Source organism: Sabethes cyaneus, chromosome 3, assembly GCF_943734655.1.
Source record: "Sabethes cyaneus chromosome 3, idSabCyanKW18_F2, whole genome shotgun sequence".
NCBI classification, from domain to species: Eukaryota; Metazoa; Arthropoda; class Insecta; order Diptera; family Culicidae; genus Sabethes; species Sabethes cyaneus.
In genome coordinates, this window is record NC_071355.1 from 6,475,337 (window position 1) to 6,502,177 (window position 26,841).

At 38.1% G+C, this 26,841-nt stretch overlaps 1 protein-coding gene across 7 annotated transcripts in view; it reads right to left on the bottom strand.

Moving 5' to 3' along the window:
* LOC128743682 (high affinity cGMP-specific 3',5'-cyclic phosphodiesterase 9A) overlaps nucleotides 1-26,841 on the bottom strand; it is a 360,716-nt gene that overhangs the window by 159,463 nt on the left and 174,412 nt on the right. For all 7 annotated transcript variants that reach the window (XM_053840308.1, XM_053840310.1, XM_053840309.1 and 4 more), the window contains one exon: nucleotides 18,595-18,626. The gene's annotated coding sequence lies outside the window, so the exon portion shown is untranslated. The remainder of the gene's footprint in view (nucleotides 1-18,594; nucleotides 18,627-26,841) is intronic.

Sequence of the window (26,841 nt, forward strand, 5' to 3'; positions counted from 1 at the left end):
AAGAAAGTGTACGCGGAACAGGAAACAAAACGAAAAGGAATAAGAGCGAGAGAGAGAGAGAGCAAAAAGAAAATCGATAAAGGCAACAAATAAAATTTCGAAAACAGACACTGCAAGTCGTAGGCGAAATACGTATCTGTCAAGAATAAATATAGATAGGGTAGGCGCACCATTAGTGGTGGTAGTACCAGTAGTGGTGGAATCTCGAATTATTTCATTATTTTTGCAGATTTTGGTACAAGTTTGATACTTATCAAATAATACTGTTACTGGTAGTTCGATACTTATAAAACTTGTACCAATATCTGCAAAAATAAAGGAATAGTTCAAGTTTCCACCACTACTGGTACTACCACCACTAATGGTGCGTCTACCCTAGTAGAATACAAGTGAAATAGTTTTCTTTTAATTTAATTTCAGACAAAAGTGGTCAAACGGGATATAAAAAGTAAAAGTGAAAAATATGAGACAATATTTGGGACAACGGGACAAAAGGAAAAACGAAGAGAAAAAGGTAAGACGGAAGATAAAAAAAACTGCAGAATAGAAAAAAACGGAACTATTTTGGAATATACGTGGCAAAAAAACACGGGAAAACGGGACTTCAAAAAGACGATAAACGGAACAGATGAAGACGAAAAATGAGAAGAAAAGAAGATAAAAAGAGTTAGAAAAAGACGAAACCTGGAAACGATATAAGGGAAAAAGCGGAAAACAGGAAAGAAAATAATAAAAAACGAGTAAAAAACATGAGACTAAATTTAACTAAATTTAACTGAGATGTGGCGATAATAAACATAAAAAATATTTCGAATCTAGTAAACCCCTTGGTGTTTAACGATGTTACTGCACTTTTAATCGTTTGAAACAAAGGGTAATCGGATGACATTAAGATACTTGAAGTCTCTCTAAATATTTATCATTCATCAACGTATTATTTCTGAGATCTGCATCCAGCAGTAAATTCCAAACACACCCGAGTTTTTCTATCGCCATGTATTTTCCATCGAAACAAACTCGTTCATTCACTCATTTATCACATCAACAAGTGATGAATTCCATTGAAAAAAAGGAAAAGCATAACCTTTCAGGATCGCCATCAGCACCTAGGTAGCTAGGTACTTTCGGTATTAACAACAGACAATTGCAGCATTCTTTACCAATTGCAACCCTCCAACTCCAACCCGTAGGCCGATTGCCGGATGAAGTGGATTTGTTCTAAACGGCTGTAACGAACGGCCGACGGAAACAAGTCCTTGTGATTCTCGATTGTGTGTGTCCCGTCCGAGTGCGATTGCAGAGAAAACTAATCGACATAGCCGTCAGCACCAGCAGCCCCAGCAGTTGACAGCTTCAAGAGGGTGGACCGCACTTGCATTTGCGAATCAATAGAATGTCACGACGTGAATATGCTGTGATTTGACGTTTGATGGACGGTTCGCGAGATTGGGCTTCACTTAGTGAGAAAGTTTCTCTACTGCTTTTTTTCCACGTCAAAATGAATTCTACATTGGCTAATTACAACGCATCCTACGCAAAATGCTGGTCCCCCCTAAATATTGTTGCTCTTTAAAATTATTGTGCAACTTGACAAAACTTTAAATAAACTTATAGACAAGATAAGGTGTGAACATGTTAATGGTAGCTTAGTAGAGACGGAAAGTCAAGTCGCTACGGACTTTCGGACGTACAGCGCATCATTGTGCCTCCCATTCAGTCCAGCTGAAGAGCACTTCCTTGGGGATCGTCCGTTTTACGATTGTCACTCGGTGACGTTGACGTTGACACCGGCGGTGGTCGGTGGGTGGCTGGGCGGTGAACGGAATGTACACAGTGACGAACCGGTGCATTTATCGATTGCTGTTCAATTATTTGTGCACTGCTGCGAGTGCATAGGTGACCCATGTAGCAGCTACCGTCATCGTCGTCCGTCGCTTGTCGTTTATCGCATCGAAATGTTGCTCTAGATTCACTACACTCACCGGCAAAAAGGTTGTGGAAAAACAGAACACAATTCAAACCAGAGAGAGAGAGAGGGATACTCGATGCGGTTCTTCATTATTCAGCTTTGGTTGCAGCTCGAGGCGGCAGGAATTATCGACCATGTTCCGTTCGAATGGGGAACAACAGTGTTATCGAAGGGTTGATGAGTTATACTCATGGGGAAGTTTAAAAAAAATTAATTGGTATTTTTGCTAGTCTAAATGATGGAACATGCTTAAGGAGGAGCTGTTGTTTCTCAGTTTACCAGTTTGTTGCGGGAACAGGTTTAAAAGAATGATTGGCATATGCCAATCAAATTTCTCGCTTGCTCTGGCTGGCGAAGGGAAGGATTAAATTTTTAAAGGTTATGCAGTAGGTAGCAAAACCAATCTCCGAATCATATACACTGACCTTGCTTTTCATGTTTCTTCTACGAAAACAAAAGTACACTATTTAAAGTCGCTTTTTACGCGAAGGTACGTTCTGCGTAAGTTTTAAAATTTGCGTGAAAAATCAGCGAAATTTTAAACTTTATAACTTTGTGACTTCTTAAAATTCAATGTTTAATTTTCAGTTCCAAATTTTTTTTTCCAATTTTCTGATTCTTTTTTATTTGTTCCATTTTCTGTCCCATTTTTCCTTTTTTGTCCCGTATTTCTGCATCTATATCCCGTTTTACCTCTTTTGCCCGTCTTACTCGTTTTCTCTATCGGTTTTATGTTTTTTTTCGCAATTTTTCTTTTCCCTTCTCTTAGTTTCTCTTCCTTATTCCCTTTCTTGCTTTGTTTTCCTTCTATTTTTCACTTGTTTTTCCTTTTATCCATTTTGCTTTTTTTCCTGTCCTGTTCTTTTGCATTTTTCCTAAGTTCTGATTTTCTTCTTATCTGTTTCTCGTTTTTTATTCCATTTTTCCTTGTTTTCAGGTCCGGTTTTCCTGTCCTGTATCGTTTTTTGTCTCGACTTTTCTAGTGATCCCGACGTTCGTTTTTTTTGTTTTTTTTCTTTTTTTATTGCATTTTTCGTTTTTGTTTGTTCAATTCTTCCCAAATCGAGGTACCTTCGGGACCCGTCTTGAAACACGGACCAAGAAGTCTATCTTGCGCGCAAGCCCGAACCGAACCGAGTGGAAAACCAAAGGCGTAAAAAACATAATTCTCTCGTTGTGCGTTATTATGTTGTGCTTCTCCTCCTCTTCTGTCACGTTCTGTTTTTCTTTTCCGTTTTATTCCTTTTTCTTCCGTTTTTATTTGTTTCTCTTAATTTTTTTTCCATTTTCCTCTTTTTCTACTTTCGGATGTTCTTCTCTTTTCCTCCTTTTCTATTATGTTTTTCTCCATTTTTGTCTCGTGTTTTCTCCCTTACTGTCCAGTTTTTCCGCGTTGTTCTTTGTCGTTTTTTCATTTTTTAATGTGTTTTCTTTCTTTTCTCCCATTTTCTTTTCTTTTCTTCAGTTTTTCTTTTTCTTTCTCAGCCCAGTCTTCTAGTTTTTTCCTTATTTTTCCACTTTTACTCTCCCATTTTCTTCTTTTTCAATTTTTCCCATTTTCCCGCTTTTATTCACATTTTTTATCATAAAAACAAAATCTATTGTTACTTTTTACATGTACATTATTTTATTTTGCATGCAAAAAACCTAACACGCTAGAGAAAATAAAAGGAAGAAATTTTTTGCCGATTTTCGGAAGCGTTAACACTTGATTTTCTGATTTTCTGTTTTTCTGTTTTCTGATTTTCTGATATTCTGATTTTCTGATTTTCTGATTTTCTGATTTTCTGATTTTCTGATTTTCTGATTTTCTGATTTTCTGATTTTCTGATTTTCTGATTTTCTGATTTTCTAATTTTCTGATTTTCTGATTTTCTGATTTTCTGATTTTCTGATTTTCTGAGTTTCTGATTTTCTGATTTTCTGATTTTCTGATTTTCTGATTTTCTGATTTTCTGATTTTCTGATTTTCTGATTTTCTGATTTTCTGATTTTCTGATTTTCTGATTTTCTGATTTTCTGATTTTCTGATTTTCTTATTTTCTGATTTCCTGATTTCCGGATTTCCTGATTATCGGATTTTCTGATTTTCTAATTTTCTGATTTTCTGATTTTCTGATTTTCTGATTTTCTAATTTTCTGATTTTCTGATTTTCTGATTTTCTGATTTTCTGATTTCCTGATTTCCTGATTATCGGATTTTCTGATTATCGGATTTTCTGATTTTCTGATTTTCTGATTTTCTGATTTTCTGATTTTCTGATTTTCTGATTTCCTGATTTCCTGATTTCCTGATTATCTGATTTTCTGATTTTCTGATTTTCTGATTTTCTGTTTTCTGTTTTCTGTTTTCTGTTTTCTGTTTTCTGTTTTCTGTTTTCTGTTTTCTGTTTTCTGTTTTTTGTTTTCTGTTTTCTGTTTTCTGTTTTCTGTTTTCTGTTTTCTGTTTTCTGTTTTCTGTTTTCTGTTTTCTGTTTTCTGTTTTCTGTTTTCTGTTTTCTGTTTTCTGTTTTCTGTTTTCTGTTTTCTGTTTTCTGTTTTCTGTTTTCTGTTTTCTGTTTTCTGTTTTCTGTTTTCTGTTTTCTGTTTTCTGTTTTCTGTTTTCTGTTTTCTGTTTTCTGTTTTCTGTTTTCTGTTTTCTGTTTTCTGTTTTCTGTTTTCTGTTTTCTGTTTTCTGTTTTCTGTTTTCTGTTTTCTGTTTTCTGTTTTCTGTTTTCTGTTTTCTGTTTTCTGTTTTCTGTTTTCTGTTTTCTGTTTTCTGTTTTCTGTTTTCTGTTTTCTGTTTTCTGTTTTCTGTTTTCTGTTTTCTGTTTTCTGTTTTCTGTTTTCTGTTTTCTGTTTTCTGTTTTCTGTTTTCTGTTTTCTGTTTTCTGTTTTCTGTTTTCTGTTTTCTGTTTTCTGTTTTCTGTTTTCTGTTTTCTGTTTTCTGTTTTCTGTTTTCTGTTTTCTGTTTTCTGTTTTCTGTTTTCTGTTTTCTGTTTTCTGTTTTCTGTTTTCTGTTTTCTGTTTTCTGTTTTCTGTTTTCTGTTTTCTGTTTTCTGTTTTCTGTTTTCTGTTTTCTGTTTTCTGTTTTCTGTTTTCTGTTTTCTGTTTTCTGTTTTCTGTTTTCTGTTTTCTGTTTTCTGTTTTCTGTTTTCTGTTTTCTGTTTTCTGTTTTCTGTTTTCTGTTTTCTGTTTTCTGTTTTCTGTTTTCTGTTTTCTGTTTTCTGTTTTCTGTTTTCTGTTTTCTTATTTATATTCTTATTAAATAGAAAATAAAAGTATTTTTTGGTGTTGGTAAGTTACTTTAGCTACGATTTCTAAAATCACGACTGAAATGAGGCACTCGCCTGCTTTCATTTCAAATTTGCTTACAACTAAGTTACAAAAGTTCTTTTCTGAATCAATGTTCTCCAACATCATCCCGCATGCTGTAGACGTGGCCAGCTGCTCCCAATGTTATACGAAGCGTAACTTTTTACAAACTTTTGAACAAAAATCGAAATCTCCATCTGCTCTTTTACCATGACTATGCACCCTTCAGGACTAACTCAAATTATGACATCAAACCAGAAGGTAAACTCGATTTCGCATGTTTCGATATGCCACAATGCCCTGGAAAAGGCATCGATAATTGCCGTGAAAGGCCGTAATTGAAGAATGATGTAAGTTAGTCATATCATTCATGCTACGAGTTTTTATCAATAAAATAGGATCACAGCAGTAACCGATATCAATAGATTGTTTAGCTACGAAAATGGTTTAAAATAACTAACTCAACAAATTTAATTTATTAAAACGGGTGATTATCACTGGAAACGGAATTAAAAAATTCTTTCCTCAAACAACCTATTATAATGCAAAGTTGCGCCGTCGCTGTCAGCTGGAAAGATTTACGACACTCAAGTGAATAACAATTACTATCAATATGTATTAAAATTCCAAAATCACTGTACGCTGACCATAAATATCGCCTGACCAGCGTCCAACGATTCGCAGTCAGCAGTTGCTTCTCCCCAAAGAAAGCACCCATTTTAGTCATTTACTATTAGGTCACCAGAAAAATGACTCTTTGGACAGTACTAGCACTGCTCTCGGTAGTGTTGCTTCTACTGCACTGCAATGACAGTGCAACCGGTAAGAAATATTCAATTTACTTCTAAATTTAATTTTACCTTCCATTAGAAGCGTAAAATTCCAAAACTGAAATTTTGATTTTTCTCATACTTTCACTTTTACAGCCAAAATTCACAACTCGGTCGCCACAACACCGCGCATCACCTCTTCGCGAGATCTCATAAATTTAACCAGCAATCTTAGACGGGAACTACAACGTGTCGAAAAATCGCTAACCCCACTCGTGAACCAAGAGCGAAAGCTGCAGCAAGCTTTTGAACGGTATTCCACCCGAACGGCTCGACATGGTTGGGGCTCGCCAGCCAATCGACGCCAGCAGGTACAGCACATCCGTCAGGATGCCATTCGGCTGCGGTCCATTGCCGAGTTGGTTCAAAAGCAGCTGAATACACAATACGCGAAACAAATCCACATCGTTCAAGCGAAGAACTTAAACCGTTTCCGGGACGGTAAAGTGTCCAACCAAATCGAACAGACTGCTAACGTGTACAAGCGAATCGTTGAACTGCTGATGAACATGATCGAATGTCCGATTTACATCCTAGCAGAACTCGGTGGCGAAGGGGAAAGCTCGGAACCAATTGTTCCTACCACCACCATCGAAAGTCCTGAATTTGACTACGGTGAATACAAGTGACGTTCAGTTGATTCTATACATTAAGCGATTCCAAGCAATGAATCAATAAAAAGGTCTCGATCTATCCATTTTCGAGCGAAAAAAACCAGAAAATTCCCGGCAAAAACTTCTGTTATTATGAATAATTTAATTCATCTTACTTCGATGTCAGCTTTCCCATCGGTACAACCAAACAAGTTGGTTTATCCTTTGTCAGACTCGACTGTAAAAACGACATCCTCCAGCCAGCAGCGGGCGTGGGGCTTCCAAATACGTTATGGCATTTTACCCATACTAACCCTCTCTGCGGAACCCGAATTCTCGACTGCAAACCGGTATGCGGCCGGTATGCTTTCCCATGCCGATGGAGGGACGCAACGGTGCGTGTTTTCCAATCGCCGAACCTGACGGCGGTCGGGTTAAACTCTCTATTGTCAAAGGATATCTCAATGCCAATTAGGGCAAATTGGGCCCCGCGTTTGCCTGGCGTTCGTCGGAATTCACGTCCAACCAACCGACGGAAGACTGTCTAAGCAATGGGGTGAAATTGAAATAGGTACGTCACCGGATGATGATGGAAACAAACCCATCCATCGGTCGCGCTGAGGGAAGGGATGCCTCAAGAGGCGACTTTATTGCAAGCTTTTTATAGCTGACAGTAAAATGAACAAAAATTTCTGAATGTGAATTATCGAAGAGGGAGCATTTTTCAGCAATATAATGTCAATATTTGTTGAGAGCCACGGCTTGGCTTACAATAATAGACGTGAAAGTATGCTTTGCTCACACTCTAGTTTTACGCTATCGGGAGCGGATATGTCAAGTACAGTAAATTACGAAAGAAACATAATTTAAACATATTTCCCGTTAGATTCGAACATAAATTTATTATGTAAAATAATCATGATGAACAAACTGAAAAATTGCAACATTTTGTTCGATCAAACTATGCCACAATGTTAAATTTTACCAGCTCCCTTAGCTACGTACGTAAAGTAGCGGAGATTGGCTACGAATACCTGCGCCCTTTTAAGACAAAGCCCCTTAAAAATTGTTTAAAAATTAGACAAAAGTTGGAATAACTTGAAAACCCTATAAGGTAGAGCTACACTTCTTTCAGCAAAAAGATGTATTTTCATAGTATGTTAAACTTTGTGGAACATCAAAACTGCGTAGAAATGAAAATAACCAAAAAAAATGGTATAAAGGGGATATATTAGAGACAGAAGAGATAGAAGTTGTTTTCCTTCGACAAAAACTCCTTGAATAACATTTTGTATAACTTTTTCGTAGGCGTTGATTACTTTTGGCCTTAAATAAAAGACTGAAATTGATTATTTATTGACCCCTTAATGCAAATTTTTTTAGTATAACAAAAAAAAACTTTAAAAAAAAGAATGTATAGAATGGATGGAATTTGATTCTTCTGATGTTTTGACAAAATTTGGAAGCTATTTGAGTTCGTTTCACGGGCGGCAAATGAGTTTTTATACTGTTTAATTAGCTTTTAACATGATTTTTTGGGTAAAATAGGGCAAAATGAAACACTTCCCGAAGTCTGCGCAGGATGAAACCATCACCAATCGATTGCCTGCATTTTTTTACTTAAGAATAGGTATCTTGTAAGATTCAAAACCAGCGGCTTCTAATTCTTGGGATTATGAACTCGTTTTTGCCCATTGTACAATGCTTATAAAACCTGTAGAATTTGAAACGAACTGACTTTGTAGTGAAAGAAAATTCAACTAATGCAATTACGATATGAGGTGTAAAATGTAGGGTCCAGTTCATCCAGTTTATTATTCTTCGCACCAGACACGCCCTCACTCTCCTACAAAAAGAGTTTACGTTGGATCGCAACAGGCTCAGAGACAAGTAAAACAGAAAAAACACACATGGTGTGGTATACACTGAACTTACTGCTTCGATGGTCGGCAACTGATTGCTTGCTTCTACCGCGCCCCAGTTGATAGCCGTCTATCTTCTCGGTGGTAAAAGCAAAGGGCAATCATACAAAAATAATAATTTACCGTCGGCTGGGGAGTGATTAAAAAGTGGAGGAACAAAATTATGGTTATGAGACTATCCAATATAAGGGTGTGGCAGTAGTTTAATCGCATAATACCTTTATGGGTACCAACCAAAAGTGTGTGGGGTAGAATTTCATCTGCCATTGAACAACTCAATATATTTTTTGTCTACATATCGTAATTTTCTAATTCATCCAGTTTATCATTATTCGCACCAATAAAAAAGGTATGTCGAAAATCGACGGCAGATTGATGGAGAACGAAAGTTAATTCGTTTTTCATTTTTGTAACATATCTGTACACGTGTAGCAAAGGAATGGAAAAGTTGCTTTTAAGTCGGGCAGTTGCTGGTAGGTTGTATTCACCATTTCCTACGAAAGGAAAACTACGTGCGCTCATCTTGCTGCTGTGATTTCGCGGCCAAAAAACGGAGTAGAATGCCTAAATTTCTCACAGTTCTATTAATTCATAAAAGCTGCTATTTTATTCTGTTTTTTTTTTTTTTGACGTAGGACTACGTCTTTGTTTACTATACTGGGTAGGGTAGCACTTTGTGAAAACGAAAATAGTAGTGTAACGTTTGAATGAAAGATTTCAAATGCTTATAACGTCTATAGTACTGAACGATAGCTGTTAATATCTCGTTGGAAAGATCAAATGTCCAGCAATTTTATAGTAACATACCTATAATAATCTTTCGTACGCTTAATAGTGAAAATGTATGGAAAAACAAGGTCAAATTTCGTTAACATGGAAGACTAGCGGTAAGTACGAATGACAAGCGGGAGCAGACTGCAATGATAGCTGCTAGATGATTGCTTTTCGGTGCAGGATATAATGAATCGATGCCGATAACTTACGTGTCTGTTGCCATCAGGGGTGTGAAATTGTCAAAATTTGGCGGACTAAACATCCGTCGATGGCGACAACTCTGAAGTAGCCTTCGAAAATAATAGCTAGTAATAGTTGAATTATAGCTAATAGGCTGTGGTTAAATGCTTTCTGATTAGCTTCAGTTGTTTTAAGGTGAATCAATCAGTAAATAATTACCAGATACCATGTCCCGATTAGTGGGTCATGGATAATGTATAGAGCTTTCTGACAGTTCAAGCACCCACACTAGCGAACACGAAATACGCGTGTATATATTGCCCCTTTTATGACTATTTAGACTACTGTGATAATCATTTAATGCAACATACCGCATTTTGCACTGTTAATCTGACACTAAAGTGGCTTTTAGTTTCATCAACTTATGCGTTTGACTTCTTTTTCCTTCTTGCCCTTCTTTTTTACTTCTTTTTCTTTGAGCGAAATCGTGAGCGAGATTCGACTGTGATAATCGTGTAAATCGGGGTAGTCTAAATAGGGGCAAATGTCGCAATACATGATGTTTACCTCATTTTGGAGAACAGCTGATGCTGGAGGAACAAACCGAAAAATAGCGATTACTAGTTGTGTTTCTCCGTTTGCCACAATGCATAGCACATATTTCGGTCAAATTTTCCATCCTGTTCCAAATTCAAGCACATATTTTGTAAATTTGCTGGTATTTAAGCCGGCGGAAGACGAAATTTATTCTGTACCTTGGTGACAAAGGAATGCATCTCTTTTGTTTACTGTTGTTGTTTGCCTCATTTTCAAGCACCAATACACACATAACTGGAAAGCTCTATAAAGTTTGACACCCAAACCACCCACACCACGCCAAAAGAGAAAGATATCGGACTTGCATTTCATATTTGCGCTGAACTTGCTTTGGCTTTGATGTTATTAGTAACCAATGACCCTTTGAAGGGCCACCAACAAATTAAATGCAGGTTAAATAATTTTTTTTTCGTGATCTGCACTTCGCATTTATAATTGCAAATTACCTTACTTGTAAAGATGTTTAGTTTATCGTACCTAAAACGCTAAATATATACTACTTTTGTGGCAATTTTTGCTGTTGGTGATACATCGAAGAGATATTTTCAGCTGAAAGAATATTAAATTTTATCTTCAATTATTACTTGATGTTGAAGGCCACACAGGCTGATTGTTGGATGATATTCACATTTATCGAAACATTTACTAGGAGCTCGAATGTCATGATAATTGTGTGCTTTCGAGGACGGCATTTTGGCTAATTTACTCACCAACAAGAAACAAACAAAGATCTGAACCTCACGGGCGGTTCCGTAACGCATCTGTTCACTATTTTAATGAGCCAAGCAGTCCTTGCTCTAATGATCTGACATAAAGGAATAGTTCATCGAGTAAAACATGTTATCAATGCAATACAATATAATGTAACCATAGGCCTACGTCACCCTTTCGTGCAACCCTTAGGGCTGTATACCTTGTAGTTTTTTTTTTGAAAAAGTACCAATGAACCTAAACAATTACTGTATTGTTAGATATCGGTATGCATAATTTACTGTTTTGTATTAAATAATCAGATGGGCTGTATTTATCAAAGTAATAACACTGTTTACGTTCAATCCTCAATAGATTTCAGTATTTTTGCGTGTGCTGTGCGCGTTTCAATTCAACGACTGATTTTCCGTAAAAACCCGTAATCAGCGCTATCTTATTAACCGGCCCTTTTCAGGGCCATTGAATTATCTGAAAACTTGAAAATATTTTGCTCCATTGTTACACATTCTAAAGCCTCAGTTTGTTGTAACAAGCCAACCGAGAAGTCTCAACGGAAGGCTACACGTTCAAAAAGCAGAAAATATTTTAAAAATAACGCAAAACTTTTCTACACTAGAAAACTTATTCCCGGCATTTGTTGTTGGTTGTCCGCAACGGCAGAAAATTCCCTCGTTACCTGTGGCAAACAAATATAATATACTTTTCAATCGTTATGTGTGGCCCTTAAAAGAATCGATTGTTTGATTATCGTAGCTTCAGCTGGCAATATTTACTTAAAACAAGCGCCATAAATGGCGTGCTCAGCAAATTCACCAAGAAGCAACGTACAGCTCTATGCACCCTCTTCTGATTTTCTCTCTAGGTGATTTGCTTCGCGAAACCTCTTGACGGCTTTCTCACATGCCGTCAGCACTTTCGCGTCTGCTTCCTTAACAGCAATTGGCAAGGTATATTTTCGAAGACCTGTTGTTTGTGTTCGCTGTTCGCACGTTCTGCAACAGCTGATAACGCTACGAAGGGGTAGCTCCGCTTGTTTTATTCCAACACATATCAAGTACAATTTTAGTCCGTCCCTTTTTCATGGTCTATCATTCCTCTACTTCGTTGGAAAGACCTCTGTTAACTCTGGTGCCTAACGAGAGGTAAATCGGCAAAGAAGGCAAAGTTAAAGTTCTGTTATATCGCCTCCGCTTCCAGCTCGACGTCAGCAGTTCTATCAGCCACCACATCGCACCAGAATATTAGTGGTATTAATAGTTCTCTTGTTGAGTACCAGCTAGCTTGTAGTGACGCATGCTACGTTATCTACGCTTTCACGGAAACTTGGCTGAAGAACAGCACACTATCGAAGCAACTGTTTGACGACACTTACTCGGTTTATCGGCACGATCGGACAGCCTTAAATAGCTCTGACGGTGGAGTTCTTTTGGCCATGCGCTCCTGCATCAAATCCTGGCAATTGAAACCTCCCGAAATAACGACGTGCTCAGTGGGTAGCGATATCGACTCAATCTGGAACGGTTTTTATCTGTGTCGTATATTTTCCACCTGACCGCATCGATGACAGCAGCATAATCGACAAACATGCACTCTCTCTCGAATGGGTTGTCTCTCAAATGGAAGCTAATGATAGCATTATTATTGTAGGCGATATCAACCTCAGCACAGTTTCGTGGCTCAGCGATACGAATAATTTCCGCTTTCCTGACTTTGCTCATTCCTCGTTTCGTCCAGCTTCACTGTCCTCGCTTGATTCATATTCAACAGCCGGATTGAGACAGCTGAATGGCATTTTGAATGCAAATAACCGTTTGCTTGATCTGTGTTTTGTAAGCGAAGAATTAGGGCAACGTTGTTCTATTCTGCAAGCCCCAACACCACTCGTCAAGCATTGCAGGCATCATCCACCTCTATTGTTGACACTGGATTTGGAACCTGAATATCGTTTCTTAGACCATGCTAAAACTGTCTATTACGACTTTCTCAGAGCAGACTTAGAGGCGATGAACAGTTTTTTGGCTAACTTGGACTGCAATTCTTTACTCGCTAGTCACGACGTTAACTTTGCTGCTTCCACCGTTTGTGGCATCATACTTTACGCGATCGATCAGTTTACACCCAAAAAAATTCAAACGCAAGCCTTCTAAGCCCGCATGGTCCAACTCGGAACTGAACAGAGCTGCCCTTAGGAAATACTGCAAATATCGCTCGGACCGTACCAAAGTTGACTATGTACATGCTAACTCCAACTACAAGCGCCTAAATAATAGTTTGTTTATTGCCCATAATTCGCATCTGCAGAGTTCTCTTAGAGCAAATCCCAAGAAGTTTTGGACCTTTGTAAACGAACAACGCAAAGAATCTGGACTTCCTTCCAATATGACTGACGGCGTTAAAGTAGCGGCCCAAGTAACACACAAAACAAGTTAGAAAATAATCTTCATGGAAAGTAGTCGTTTAAGAGTACTATAGACGTACTTTGAAAACATGTGTCGTTATTATTAAGGTTTTGAGATGTTTTGTGATAACATGAATTTATTTGACAGCTCATATCAAATGAATAATGTTTGTTTTTGTCAACATGTCAATACGAAGTTTTTATTATGTCTTCATTACTAAATTTAAACTACTGGAAGAACAAGTTGTAGCTTATGCTATAATAACGTTTTAAAATGGTATGAAATAACCTGATACAAACTTCTTTCAATTGCTGTTTCATTAGACTTCAATTTTTTGCGCTTTTCTAGTAATAGAGAAGTTCCGATGTATGTAATGTTATACTATTCTATAACAAGCTGTGTTGCTTGGGGGATTCAGTCGCAGATATTGCCGACTTGTTTCGCAAGCAGTTCAGTAGCGTTTTTTCTGATGAGATCGCCCTTGCTCATGACATTGTGGCAGCCACAAGTAACATTACTCGCTTAACCGTTTCCAGTTTCCCGTACAACATAACTAGCGATGTGCTGATCTCTGCTGGGAAACATTTGAAATCCTCAACAGGATGCGGCCCAGATGGCATTCCTTCCATAGTCTTGAAACGCTGTTTAAATACTCTTGCATTGCCCTTAGCTAAGGTTTTCGATATATCATTGACGACGGGAGTTTTCCCCGAGTGCTGGAAGGATTCCTTTGTTTTCCCTGTGCACAAAAAGGGATGCAAGAGAACCTTTGCTAATTACCATGGTATTGCTGCCTTGCGTGCTGTCTCTAAGCTGTTTGAGCTAATCGGAAAAGTTGATGCAAGATTGCTCACACTGCATCTCTCCTGACCAGCATGGATTTAAGCCAAAGCGCTCATCGACAACCAATTCAATCGCCTTTACATCGTTCATCATCCGAGCAATGCAAGAAGGGAATCAAGTTGACGTTATATATACGGACCTTTCTGCAGCGTTCGACCGCATAAACCATAAGATAGCCATCTCTAAATACCACGAAACGGGGATTCACGACAATCTGCTGACTTGGCATCGCTCCTATCTCATCGGCAGAACTATGTCAGTCAAAATCGACGATTACGTATCGTCACCCTTCGTGGCAACTTCCTGCGTTCCCCAAGGCAGTCATTTGGGACCGTTCTTGTTTCTGCTGTACATGAATGACGTGAACAGTATCCTCAAATGTTCGAGATTATCTTATGCTGACGATTTGAAATTGTACTTCACAGTAAAAAGCCCTAATGACGCCCATCTCTTGCAACAGGATTTCGAGACTTTTGACGAATGGTGCCGAATTAACAAGATGTCACTAAATGTGTCCAAGTGATTAGTCATCTCCTTCGGTCGCAAACGTAACATGTATCTGCACGATTACGCCCTTTGTGAGACGGCCCTAAAGCGGGAAACAACTGTTAAAGACTTGGGAGTCTTGCTTGACTCGAAACTAACGTTCAAGAACCACATTTCTTTCGTTGTATCCAGGATTTCTGTTCCGCTTTGCGAAAAGCTTCAAAGATGTATATTGCTTAAAATCTCTATATTGCTCGCTGGTTCGTCCTATGCTGAAATAATCCGTCATTGTTTGGTCACCTTTTTACCAAAATGCAATTCATCGGATTGAAGCAGTTCAACGTAAATTTATTAGGTTTGCTCTGCGACACCTACGCTGGCGTGACCCACGTAACCTGCCGAGTTACGAAAGCCGTTGCAAGCTGATTAATTTGGAATCGCTGGAAGGAAGGCGCAATGTGGCTAAGGCGTGTTTTGTCGGCGATCTCCTTTAAGGAAATATCGATTGTCCTGAATTGCTTAGTCGCCTAGATATCAACACTAGAAGACGTAATCTTCGTTCGCACGCCTTTCGTCAATCGACATTCAAGAATTAACTAGGGGTTACACGAACCAGTGCTTAGTATGTGCCGTGTTTTTAATAGTTGCTATGAAGTGTTTGATTTTAATGTGTCTCGTGAAAATAATAAGCGTTGTTTTAAAAGATGTTTGTGCTACGTTAGTTCATATATGTTTTAAATAGATATTTGTCATTAGGATTATACTTTATCTGTTGACTATAATAAATGTAAGTTAAAGTTCCGTTCAATTTGTGCTCGTGTCGTCAGTGAGCAGGGATGGTTCAATCACTTTGACTCAATTTTGATTCACTTGACAATACCATCTCAGCCGAGCCAAATATGACAATGAAACTGTCAAATGAATCAAAATTGAGTTAAAGTGATCGAACCATCCCTGTCAGTGAGCCGATCAGCGTTCTGCCAAAGAGAAATAACACTACACGTTATCGCAGCTGTAGCCGTTTATTTAGTATTTTCGATAGGAATGAACTCCCAGTTGTGTCAAGGTATGAACTCCCAGTTGGTCTCAAGGTATGATGCTGCCCTAATAAGCCAGTCGTCGTATGTTCGAATCTCGGCTGGGAGAGGCTGTTAGAGTCAACAAGATCGTAGCAACTGGCACTGCAATTGTCCTGTTCTCTAACAGCTGGCTGCGAAGTCGGTCGTATGAAAACAGAAGGTCAAGTTTTGATAACGGAATCCGCTAAGCTATCAGCGCTCAAAATCTTTCATTTTTTCGTGACGCCCGCATTTTTTGATTTTTTGGAATGAACCCTATCCCAAAGCTTGCCGTACGACGTAGTTCTACGTCAAAATGGATTTATTTTAGCGATTTTTCATGCAATCACCCTACCGCATGGTGGTAAACCCACCTATTTATCAGCAATAATAGCAACCCAGTTGTGTCTTGTGTACAGAAAAAATATAGAAACTACGCTCGTTTCTTTGTTTGTACTGCAAGCTCCACGTCGGAGCGAAGAAGTTGCACATCGTGAGGCACTATGCGTCCGCCGGTGTCGAACGGAAGCTTGGCCCCGGCCATCCGACGGTACTATGCGACCGTAATATATAGCAGAAGCTGAAGAGGAAGACCGAGAGCAAAGTGAGCTCTTCGTTTTGAGCCTTGGACCAGGAGATCGAAGCAACCAGCCAGACGGTGAAGAAATATCTGGCCAAAATGGACATTTTCATGCGGAAGCATCAGTCGAGGTTGAAAGTGTCTGGACTGCAAACAATCACTCAGAAATGTGGCGTGACGAAGCGTGACGTCGTGGTCGCAATAGATGACGAGACCCACTGGACGCTGGACGGCAACGATTGGCAGGGAACCGGGCACAAAGAAAACAATTTACCGAAGAGCTTCAACCATCCCAATGCCCCCTAGTTGCGACCGATCGAAAATTTTTGGGCGAACCTCAAACGAAGGATCTACTCCGATAATTTCAGTACCCAAAACGTAGTAGCGGCTGATCGTCAAGGCCACGAATGAACTGAATAACATGCCGACATCCTTCTTTTCATCGGTCATGGCTAAGGTTCTGGCCAACTACCGTAAGGCCGTCGTAGTATTTTGGTAAAAGGTTTAATAAATGTAAGATTTAAGGAAAATTTGTTCCACTCAGTTATGTCGCCTTATTTTCATCGCCATCCGAAAATAGTTCATTTTATTAATGCACGTTAGTAAACATGGACAGATGGGAAATAAACGAGATTTGAAAAACAACAATCTTCTCCTTTGTTTTGATTTGAGGGAAAACAATCCCATAAAAATCTATGTTTACCAAACATATTCCGCATCACGGTTACATTCAAAATGATTGACTATAAATCTGAGTTACCCTTATTCTGGTGATAACGTAGGCTGTTTATTATAGAATTCAAACAGCGATTTCAATCAGCAGACAAATCATGAAAACCTTTTTTTCCTCTGTAGCCTTTATAGCCTTCCCAGCCATTCGATTCGATTCAAAATAAAATTCTTCATCCATCTTGCTTCCCCATCTACCTTCACCTGCCAATGCTGTCGTTCTTCGCAGTGAAGCTCGTACTTTCCGCCATAAACTGCCTGCGGAGGAATTAAATTCGAACCGACAAATGTCCTCCGGAGCAGCGGTGTCACCATGGTTCCATCACTGTCTCTAAAAAAATTTCCGATCAATCTCGAAACCAGCAAGATGCCTGTAAGCTTCTTATTAAATATTGAACCATTCAAGTTGCTAGGTCGCCCTATTTGTACTTCTCAATACAGTTTGAATATTAACTGTGCGATATTTTCCAAGGCGAACGGCGAAAAGATTACCTATTGCCATTGGTTCGATAATTGCATCCTGCAGTAGGGAAAAATCACCTCTCCCTACTGGCAATCCCCAGCCCCGTGCAAGCGCGGTGCGAGGAAAATTGAAAGTTGCAATCCTTCCAGTGCAGTGCAGTGGCAGCCGATGGAAGAACCAAAAAGAAAAACCAAAGACGAGCGCTTCACCGTTCGAAGCGTCCGTGTTCTCGTTCATTGTGTTGTGCTGCAGCTGGATTCCATCCGCCGTCGCCGTTCACTGCCAACCTTCACTGTGGCACCGCGCCGGTGTAGCTTCGATGATAAACGGAACATGCTGCAAGGATTTCCTTTTAGCCCGTCACGCGCTGTCACTCGATTGAAGCTATTGTTGCGAGCTGCCACCGGGTTATGAAGTGTTGCCGCGCCCGTCCGTCCGTCCGTGCGTTCTGCACAAAGGCAAATTAAGTCTTTCTCTCTCAAAGTGTCACCGCGTGTCGAAAGCGGGAAAATTCAATCAATAACGCGGTGGTGGAGCTTTTCCGACGTAGCGTTACCCGATACGTCGAAGGTTCTAGGAAGGGCATATTACTTTCTGAAATTTACGTTTCTATTGAGTTTTAAGATTGGTGCGAATTGAGTTTCAAGCTTTTTTGAGCTAATAAAAACTTGAACACAAATAATCATGCAGCTCCATAATTATCATCCTCGATGGAGGCGAGTGGTAGTTTTTAAAAGTCGCGTTGGAGTAAATATATAGCGGCAAATCAAATCTATGCTTCAATCAGCTATACAATTACTAGAGAAAATACCATTGACAGCCCGACATTATATATGATTCGACTTCGGCTTTCGGACTGTCTGCTTGACGGATTGATGAATGGAAAAGCTCCCATTGCTCTGAATGACGACTGATGACGGTAATCAGCCGAGGATGATACCAGAGCAGCGTGTCAATATTGCGGATTTGTGGTTTCAAATATTAGGCTTTTTCCTTCCCAACCCATCAAATTGAGATTAGACGTACAATGATACTGTCGTGTCTGGAAATCGGGTGATGCTGTCTGCATGAGCAACACAGTACAGTATTGTTGGATAAAATAACCTGCAAACCAGTATAATAATACCCTACTTTGTATTATTTATTGTGTGATAATTTATACGCACCTTTAGTTGTAGCAAATGGAGAATAACGCAGCCTGCAAAAATAGAGAGAACAGAAAATACAAATTAATGAAAATTAAATAAACTTCATCAGATAACTTATGACACCGGAAACAGATTGAGACACAAACAAATATTCGAATTTTCAATTCATGAAATAATTATACGTAAAGTTGGCGGTGTTTTCTCCCCCGCCAAAATGGTGCCATAATTCAAAAAACAAAATTAATAATTCACAACAGGATAAAGTATTAAAATTCCAGGCAAACATTCCATTCCGGGAAAGTTTCCCATTTCGGCAGCACCGATGCAGCATCATGAAATATCCATCCGACAGCCGATATGAAATTGCATTCTTAGTTATAGGTACATATTCGTTCGGTGGAATCAATATTCCGCCACCCTTTCCTGCAGGTGGCTCCCCAGAATCCCTGTTATACGGTCACAAGCGGCGGTACACCGTTTTGCTGTCTTGATCATCCAATCGATTCTGTACGGCTGACCATTTCGGATGCCGCAGCAGCCTGCCTGCCGGCCTGTTAGCTTGGTCCATACCATTTCATTCCAAATTGTATGTTTCCTCACCTTCTCTCTCTCTCTCTCTCCGCTCTACCTGCTACAGCTTCCTGAAAGTTTATCGGTTCGGTTTTGCAATCAGCCGCAAAACCGCACCTTTCCGCGCAGTAGGAACCATCACCTGGCCTAGCCTGGCCTGGCGTGCGGTCACCTCCAGTGTCTTCACTATCCCATGCGGCCAGCCAGCGGTCGAAGTTTATCCTGATTTTATCCCTTGCAGATAAAAGCACCAATCGATATTTCGGTCGGTCGGTCGGACACAGACCCGTCCAATCAATCGATTTCGAGCAATTATATTTGCGGAAGAATGCATTTTCCACCCGACTTTTCATCGCAGACGAACCATAACCGAAATGCGGAAATGTTTCGACAGCACGAAATTTAGTTTTCAGTTCGAGTTTCGTGCCCGATGTAGTCGTTATTTTTTATGCTATCCGTCACTAATTGAGATAGACATTTTCGGCTGTTAAAATTCGAAAACTTTTTCGAAATCAATTGCTAGTGATGGTGATCGAAAATTGTTGACAGTCCTCATCACGACTGACTTGTGAATAAAACACGATACAGATACGATCGAAAATGGGGTAAATGGCCTGCCAAACTTGATTTTAATTTTTCATTTGGTTTTCCCCCCCTTTCGAAACGGACCGAACAGAAAAAAAAGAAACTTTCCACATCAGCAAGTGAAACGATGAACTTTCAGCGATCAATAAATTAATTAGAGGAAATTTTCCAAATACCATACCGAACAACTTTTCGCAACGGGCAAACACAACAAAGACCAGAAACGACCAAAAGGAAGGGAGGAAGGAAAAACCTAATCGACTAACACTCGAAAGTTCACTTTAAGTTAAATTGGATAGTTCTTCCCCCTGCTCCCTATCCTTTTTAGAGCTTTCGTCTCCCGTTGCATGTTTGCATTTGGTAAACTTTTCCGATATGTAGAACAGCAGCTGCAGCAGCGTGCAACGACAAGTTGACAGACAGGCTTAGGCCAGATTCGACTCTTGGAAGTCAAAAAGCTATTGACGATAAACTTTACCAAGTTAGAATTGCGGTAGAAAACAAGTAACGGTGAAAGATTAGACAACTTCTAGGTTAATTTGTGCCATTAGGTTGACGTCCTCGCAGAGTGGTGGTCTAGTTTTGTTGGTCAATTGCTTCTGCAGAAACAAAGTTGATTTGAATTTCTTACGAGGACGTTAGATTGGCCACATTTCTATGTTGTGGCTTTCTTGATTTAGAATTAAGTTGGTTTTCGGTTGTTTTCTGCATGAACAAACAGGACAAAATGGATAGCGAACAAACATGCATTGCGTTACGGCAGGTTCGGGTTCGGTTGAATTTGGGTCAAAAGTGTTTGCACTCTGGCGCACGCTGCGTGCGGTGTCATCCTTTTAATACCCATTGCCCCACATTACATAACTTGCACTGGTCGTTCTTAGCATATGATTTTTGTCTTCGAATGTGCTGATGGGATCGTTTACGGATGGTTAGTCTTTGGAGTTACGCTTGATTTGGCTTGGAAATACGTTGGCATAGGATTGCGTTTAGCTTGGACAATTGCGGCATGGAATTACGTTTAAGTTTTGTTGGAGTTAGTCACAGTGCACTTTTGTACCTTTGATTTGTTCACCAATGAATTTAAAATACAATTGCCTTTAACGCAAAAATCGCAAAAGTGCGATTGACGGACGGGGCAAAAGTGCGATTCATCAACGAGGCAAAAATGTATAGCTAATTATATACAGCTTTAGGTACTATATTACAGATACTAGAAATGAAAGATCTGCAGAAAACTGTGTGCTCTACAGATGTTGGCCGAAGGAAAACAATGTTTTTTCGCTGATGAAACAAAAAACAAACGTTTGGAAAAGTTTCGATCTAACGGAGGCTGCAATACACCAGCGCAAAACAGGAAAGGTACAAATTGAGAATTTTCTTCACCAAAACATAACGCAGATTGAAGATAATATGGTTAGGTTAGCTACTGTTGTGCTGATTTCATGGCTTCCAGCTTCGCACTTTTACCCCGCGGTATTCGCACTTTTGCCCCGCAGGTGGGGTAAAAGTGCGAATCGGCACTTGATCAGAAGAAAGAATTTATTTTGCAAAACACTATAACCGCAGATGACTTATAGTTGAATGTGAAGTCATTGAGTTACTGCATCACTATAAAATATACTATGTTGTTGTCTTTCTTTCTATCTCACGAAAATTGATGACAACTTCAAACATCGCACTTATGCCCCGCCCTACTCTATTCATTATTATTAAGAAGCGAACCAAACGGCTGCAACGAAAAATGAAAAAAAATTGTTCCATGAAACAAACAAATGTGCCAACAAGGAGTTTATTACTTTTCTATAACACTCTTTTATTCTAACTTTCACGAAAACCATTATCAGAGTGGTATAAAACTCAAATCGTTTTTGATATTCGATTTTCGATAGAGTCATAGGTTCGAAACGTTCGATATTCGAAGCTCAATATTTCAATATTTAATGTTCAATCTTCGATTTCATATCCGACATTTCGATCTTCAATTTTTGATTTTGGATTTTCGTGGAGTTTCCGATTGTTGATTTCCGATTTTTGGTTGTCGATTTTAGATTTTTGATTGATTTTCGATCTTTGATATTTAATTTTAGATTCTCAAGTTGCGATATCCGATCTTCAAATTTCGGTTGGTGATTTATAATCTTCGATTTTCATTTCACTATTACCGAATTTTAATTTTTGATCTTTGATTTTCAATTTTTGATGCTCGATTTTCGATTCGTAATATTTGATTTTCTCGATTTTCGATTTTTGATTTTCAGTTTTCGATTCTCGACTGTCGATTTTCGATTTTAGACTTTCGATTTTCAATTTTGGATTTAGATATTTGATTTATATCGGTTTTCAATTTTTGACTTTGGACTTTGGACTTTGAACTTTGGGCCAGTGGTTCCAGATCTACGGATTTATGCGTAGTTCTACGGATTTAGGAATTTTCTATGGACCTACGGATCAACTGCTCAAATCTACGGATTTTCATAAATTTTGCGGAAAAGATTGAAAGTTTCATTTAGTAACAAAAAGCACGAGTGCGCTACATGCAGTGAAATGCGTAACTATATTCTTTCAAAAAGAAAGAAGTGAACAGAATAATTTGCTTTAATGCATTAAACATGGAAGGTTTGCTTTTATGCTGTCATGCTGTCAATAAGAACTAGCGTTTTCACTTTTTTTTCCATGTGTGGACTCATTACTGCGACCAGTATAGTTGATCTATTGTAATATCGCCCGGGAGTTTGCTGTATGACCTGCACTGCATTTCTTTGGCTATAATTTTTGGCTATATTATTTGGCTATCGCTATTGAGTGAGGGATATGCTTATTTTAAATTGTATGCGTGCTTGCGTGTATTGGGGTTTACCATTCCTTCAAAGCTTGATCTACTTTACCCACTTATTACTCGCTGCCAGCACTATCCCATATTATAGCCGTCCCTGGCGAGGACTCATTCGTACCTCTGACCAGTACACTTAACAATAGGAGGGACATTTGCACTGTCAAGAGGCTTCAGAGGGTAAATATAGAATTCAGCACAAAGGAAGGGTAAATGGAGGGACCTGAGAATAAACCCATGCTAAAGTCACTTGACATCGAATGGCTTGATTCTACTAAGATTCGAACCCACGACCACTCGCTTGTCAAAGCAGACTCGGTAACCTTGCGGCTACGGAGCCCCCCAGCGTTTTCACTTTGACGGCAGATAGAAATTTTCACCATTATATAGGTCTACGGTATGACATTCTTCACTTCTCTGCTTTCGTTTTCTGATCCTAGTGATATAATATAGGAAAAATAATATTTTCGTGGTTGGAGTACGGCAAAATGGCAAAATATTTTCATTTCTATTGTTCCCCACATTTTGGGAATTCCTTAGTATGATTTCGGTACTGCGACAGAAGAAAATTAAGCGAATAAGGTTGTTCTTTATAACCAAGCGGGTAGAAGAAATTCATGTTCTATATGTATTAATGTTCAATATGCTCTTTTTACGCTATAAATGAAAACTCTTGGACATTTAAACCTTCAGAAAGCGATGAAAAGATGAAAAGACAACAAAGAGAAAGCGAAAGACAGCATTATGTTGACGAAAATGTGATTCAAAATCAATGAAGAGTGACTGAAGTTTTTGAAGCGTCTTAGTATAATACGAAGCCTGGAAATTAAATAAAAAGAAAACTTATCCAATTTAATTGTACTATGTATATTTTATACTTGATAGACACGTATTTAGTAGAATTAAATTGGATAAGTTTTCTTTTTATTTAATTTCCAATAAACAGTGATAAAAAAGATGGCAAAAATACAATAAAAAGATGACGAAAAGACTGCCAAAACTGTGATAAAAACACGACAAAAAATGGAAAAGAGAAATTAAAAAAGTGTCAATCAGGCGATAAATCATGCAAAAAAGACTACGAAAAGATGGCGACTAATCGTTGTCAAAAAGACAACGAAAGAACAACGAAAAGACAAGAAAAAGACAACAGTTTTGTTGTCTTGGCAATAAACGTGATGAAAGATGATGAAAAGATGACAATAAAAAATGAAGAAAAGGTAGCAAAATGTAGAAAAAAATCAAAAATACGATGGAAAGATGGCAAAAGGACCATCAAAAGACAATAAATATAAAACAGAGAAATGACAATGAGTTGACGAAGATGTAGAAAAGGCAGCAAAGAGATAACAAAAAGCCGGTTCCGAAAAAGCAACGATAATACGACGAACAGACAGTGATAAGGTGACGAAAAGACGATGAAAGAACGATAAAACGACAGCAAATAAACGACAAATAGGTAATGTAATGCCAGCGAAAAGATATCACGAAGAAGTGAAGACAAGTAGGCGAAAAGACGAAAGACGGTAAAAATACGGTTGAAAGACGCCAAAAAACGTTAAAAACAGCGACAAAAACGCCCAAAAACAGCAATACAAACGACGAAAAGATTATAAATAGATTTAGCCTTTGGCTGAAGGTCTTGGGAAGACAATTAAAAGTCAGCAAAACAGTGACAAGCTATGCCGAAAAAAACACTAATGACGATGGCATCAAACAAAAAACGCCGCAAAAGGCAATAAAAAATGTTGAAAAATCGCTGAAAAGAGACAAAAAGACGATGACAGAATACTAGATATTAAACATAACGAAAACGACCAAAAAACGTTAAAAAGACAATAAAAGATAGGTAAACATGGTATAGTGGTATTCAAGCCGAAGACTCGGGTTCAAATTTTAGTTCCGCAGAAATCACGAATGATCCAAACTGTTAAAGTGACCATAATCAAATTAAAACAAAAAAACGGCAAGAAGATGACAGGAAAAGGACACTTAGCAAAACAAAAAACGAAAAATAAAGACAAAATTCGAAATAACCTAACGATGAAAAATGAAAGATGAAATACGGAAAAACATAGACAAAAAACGAATGGAAAGTCAGGAGTACGCGGTCTTCAATAATATAGAAAAAATTTAAAATGTATCATGAATTGGTTTGATTCAAAAAAGTATTAAGGTGAAATTAGTCGTCATCGATTCTGCCAATTTCAAAAGCAGTTTTTTTGTTTGAAACAAAAATTCTGTTCATGAAAATATATTCGCTGTGTTCAGATTGGCAAGAAAAATGTGGTATCAACATTTTTATAAACAGAATCCCGCTTTAAGGCCCAACAACTGCTTCCGAAATTGCACTCTCCGAAAACAAGTTAATGACTGTTGGTTTCTCGTTAATTACCTTCAAATACAATCAAAAACAATACCTATGCGATAAACATTTAACTTTCCTTCACTTTTCAGCAAAACTGACAAACACTTTATACGAACAAACCTTTGAATGAAGAACAAATGTTGGTCAAAATTTCATTTAAATCAAAAGTTTAATTTAAAATTTGATTAAGTAATTTGTAACCTTTTCCTCGGTGATAAAAAGTTCGCCTTTTGACTTTTGACTTTTTACATTTGACTTTGGACGTTTGACTTTAGACTTTGGACTTTTGATTTTTGATTTTTGACTTTGGACTTTGGACTTTGGACTTTGGACTTTGAACTTTGGACTTTGGACTATGGACTTTGGACTTTGGACTTTGGACTTTGGACTTTGGACTTTGGACTTTGGACTTTGGACTTTGGACTTTGGACTTTGGACTTTGGACTTTGGACTTTGGACTTTGGACTTTGGACTTTGGACTTTTGACTTTTGACTTTTGACTTTTGACTTTTGACTTTTGACTTTTGACTTTTGACTTTTGACTTTTGACTTTTGACTTTTGACTTTTGACTTTTAACTTTTGACTTTTGACTTTTGACTTTTGACTTTTGACTTTTGACTTTTGACTTTTGACTTTTGACTTTTGACTTTTGACTTTTGACTTTTGACTTTTGACTTTTGACTTTTGACTTTTGACTTTTGACTTTTGACTTTTGACTTTTGACTTTTGACTTTTGACTTTTGACTTTTGACTTTTGACTTTTGACTTTTGACTTTTGACTTTTGACTTTTGACTTTTGACTTTTGACTTTTGACTTTTAACTTTTGACTTTTGACTTTTGACTTTTGACTTTTGACTTTTGACTTTTAACTTTTGAGTTTGACTTCACCTTTGAGCTATGGACTTTGAACTCTGGACTGGATTTTGAAATTTATACTTTGAACTCTGAAATTTGGACTTTATTCTTTGGATTTTTGACTTTGAACTTTCGATATTAGATTGTGGACTTTGAACTCTGAATTTTGGCCTTTGCACTTAAAATTTGGCCTTTGGATTTTGAACTTCGAACTTTAAACTTTGGACCAAGGAATCTTATCGATTTTCTCTATCATTTCTTCTTTCTTTGTCTTCTCTGTCTTATCTGTCTTCTCTGTATATTCTGTATTGTCTATCTTCGCTGTCTTCGCTCTTCTCTGTGTTTTAGTGTCTCCTCTGTCATTTTTGTCTTCTCTGTCTGCTCTGTTTTCTTTGCTATCTTCTCTGTCATCTTTGTCTTCTATGTCTTCTCAGTTTTCTTTGTCCTCTCCGTCTTCTCTGTCTTCGCTATGTTTGCTGTTTTCTCTGTTTCCTCTGTTTTGTTTTCTGCCTCCTCTGTCTTCGCTATCTTCACTGTCTTCTTCGTCGTCTTTATCTTCTCTGGCTTCTCTGGGTTCTCTAACTTCTCTTCTTTGTTGTCTCTCTCCACTTTATCCTTCTGTTTGTCCTTGTTCGTCCTTGTTCAGTCCTTCGATTTTTCAGTCTTTCAGTCTTTCAGTCTTTTCTGTCTCTTTACTTTTTTTATCTTTTTGCCTTTTTGTGTTTTTCTTTTTGCCTTTTTTAATCTTTTCGTCTTTTAAATCTTTATGTCTTTTTATATCTTTTTGTCTTCTTCAATTGTTCTGTCTTTTTAAATCTTTTTGTCATTTTTAATCTTTCTGTCTGTTTTAATGTTTTTATTTTTTAAGCTTTTTACAATCATTTTGTTTTTTTTTTACCCTTTTATCTTTTTTAATATTTTTGTCTACGATTAAAATCGCGCCGTTTTCTTCATTTTGCCTTTTTTAAAACTTGTTTGTTCACCTGACTTAGCTTATGAACTTTTATCCTAGTTCAACCATAGCAGACCTCTTGTTTTCGAAGAAGCGAAAAGAC